Below are 3,374 nucleotides of genomic sequence, written 5' to 3'. Positions count from 1 at the left end.
AAAAAGAATGGAGGCAAAGATCAAGAAGATGCAAGAAATGTTTAAGAAAGACCTAGAAGAACTAAAGAACAAGCACCTAGAAGAATTAAATAACAAATAGAAATGAACAATACAATAATTGAAAGGAAAAATACACTAGAAGGAATCAATAGCAGAATAACTGAGGCAGAAGAATGGATAAGTGACTTGGAAGACAGAGTGGTGGAATTCACTGTTGTGGAACAGAATAAAGAAAAAAGAATGAAAAGAAATGAGACAGCCTAAGAGACCTCTGGGACAACATTAAACACACCAACATTCACATTATAGGGGTCCCAGAAGGAGAAGAGAAAAAGAAAGGAACTGAGAAAATATTTGAAGAGATTATAGTTGAAAACTTCCCTAACATGGGAAAGGAAATAGCCACCCAAGTCCAGGAAGCACAGAGAGTCCCAGGCAGGATAAACCCAAGGAGAAACATGCCAAGACACATAATCAATTTGACAAAAATTAAAGAGAAATAAAAATTATTAAAAGCAACAAGGGAACGTACAAGGGAACTCCCATAAGGTTAACAGCTGATTGCTCAGCAGAAGCTCTACAAGCCAGAAGGTAGTGGCATGATATATTTAAAGTGATGAAAGGGAAGAACCTTTCAAGATTCTCCACCAAGATTACTCTACCAGGCAAGGATCTCATTCAGATTTGACAGAGAAATCAAAAGCTTTACAGACAAGCCAAAGCTAAGAGAATTCAGCACCACCAAACCCGCTCTACAACAAATGCTAAAGGAATTTCTCTAAGTGGTAAACGCAAGAGAAGGAAAGGACCTACCAAAAGAAGCCCAAAGCAATTAAGAAAATGGTAATAGGAACATACATATTGATAATTACCTTAAATGTGAATGGATTAAATGCTCCAACCAAAAGACACAGGCTCACTGAATGGATACAAAAAAAGACCCATATATATGTTGTCTACAAGAGACCCACTTCAGACCTAGGGTCACATACAGACAGAAAGTGAGGGGATGGAAAAAGATATTCCATGCAAAGGGAAATCAAAAGAAAGCTGGAGTAGTAATACTCCTAACAGATAAAATAGACTTTAATAAAGAATGTTATAAGAGACAAAGAAGGACATTACATAATGATCAAGGGTTCAATCCAAGAAGAAGATATAACAATTATAATTATATATGCACCAAACATAGGAGCACCTCAGTAAAAAAGGCAAATGCTAACAGCTATAAAAGAGGAAATCGACAGTAACACAATAATAGTGGGGGACTTTGATGCCTCATTTACATCAATGGACAGATCATCCAAACAGAAAATTAATGAGGAAATACAAGCTTTAAGTGACATAATAGACCAGATATATTTAATTAATATTTATAGGACATTCCATCCAAAAACAGCAGATTACACTTTCTTCTCATGTGAGCATGGAACAATCTCCAGGATAGATCATATCTTGGGTCACAAATCAAGCCTTAGTAAACTTAAGAAAATTGAAATCATATCAAGTATCTTTTCCCACCACAACACTATGAAGTTAGAAATAAATTACAGGGAATAAAACATAAAAAACATAAACATATGGAGGCTAAACAATACGTTACTAAATACCAAGAGATCACTGAGGAAATCAAAGAAGATATCAAAAAAATACATAGAGACAAATGACAATAAAAACACAATGATCCAAGACCTATGGGATGCAACAAAAGCAGTCCTAAGAAGGAAGTTTATAGCAATGCAATCCTAGCTCAAGAAACAAAAAAAAATCTCAAAAAATCTAACCTACACTTAAAGGAAGTAGAGAAAGAAGAACAAACAAAACCTGAAGTTAGTAGAAACAAAGAAATCTTAAAGATCAGAACAGAAATAAATGAAATAAAAACAAAGAAAACAAAGGCAAAGATCAATAAAACTAAAAGCTGGTTCTTTGAGAAGATAAACAAAATTGATACAATTTTAGCCAGACTCATCAAGAAAAAGAGGGAGAGGACCCAAATCAATAAAATTAGATATGAAAAAGGAGAAGTACAATGGACACCGCAGAAATACAAAGCATCATAAGAGAATACTACAAGAAACTCTATGACAATAAAACTGACAACCTGGAAGAAATGGACAAAATCTTAGAAAGGTATAACGTTCACAGACTTAACCAGGAAGAAACAGAAAATCTGAACAGACCAATCACAAGTAATGAAATTAAAACTGTGATTAAAAATCTTCCAACAAACAAAAGTGCAGGACCAGATGACCTCACAGGTAAATTCTATCAAATATTTACAGAAGAGTTAACACCCATCTTTCTCAAACTCTTCCAAAAAATTGCAGAGGAAGGAACACACCCAAATTCATTCTATGAGGCCACCATCACCCTGATACCCAAACCAGACAAAGATATCACAAAAAAAGAAAATTACAGACCCATAACACTGATGAATATAGATGCAAACATCCTCAACAAAATACTAGCAAGCAGAATCCAAAAACACATTAAAAGGATCATACACCCTGATCTGGTTCTTTGAGAAGATAAACAAAATTGATACAATTTTAGCCAGACTCATCAAGAAAAAGAGGGAGAGGACCCAAATCAATAAAATTAGATATGAAAAAGGAGAAGTACAATGGACACCGCAGAAATACAAAGCATCATAAGAGAATACTACAAGAAACTCTATGACAATAAAACTGACAACCTGGAAGAAATGGACAAAATCTTAGAAAGGTATAACGTTCACAGACTTAACCAGGAAGAAACAGAAAATCTGAACAGACCAATCACAAGTAATGAAATTAAAACTGTGATTAAAAATCTTCCAACAAACAAAAGTGCAGGACCAGATGACCTCACAGGTAAATTCTATCAAATATTTACAGAAGCGTTAACACCCATCTTTCTCAAACTCTTCCAAAAAATTGCAGAGGAAGGAACACACCCAAATTCATTCTATGAGGCCACCATCACCCTGATACCCAAACCAGACAAAGATATCACAAAAAAAGAAAATTACAGACCCATAACACTGATGAATATAGATGCAAACATCCTCAGCAAAATACTAGCAAACAGAATCCAACAACACATTAAAAGGATCATACACCATGATCAAGTGAGTTTTATCCCAGGGATGCAAGGATTCTTCAGTATATGCAAATCAATCAATGTGATACACCATATTAACAAATTGAAGAATAAAAACCATATGATCATCCCAGTACATGCAGAAAAATCTTTTGACAAATTTCAACACCCATTTATGATAAAACTCTCCAGAAAGTGGGCATAGAGGGAATCTACATCAACATAATAAAGGCCATATATGACAAACTCACAGCAAACTTCATTTTCAATGGTTAAAAACTGAAAGCATT

Source organism: Physeter macrocephalus, chromosome 11 (genome assembly GCF_002837175.3).
Source record: "Physeter macrocephalus isolate SW-GA chromosome 11, ASM283717v5, whole genome shotgun sequence".
NCBI classification, from domain to species: domain Eukaryota; kingdom Metazoa; phylum Chordata; class Mammalia; order Artiodactyla; family Physeteridae; genus Physeter; species Physeter macrocephalus.
Note: the sequence above shows the minus strand (reverse complement) of the source record.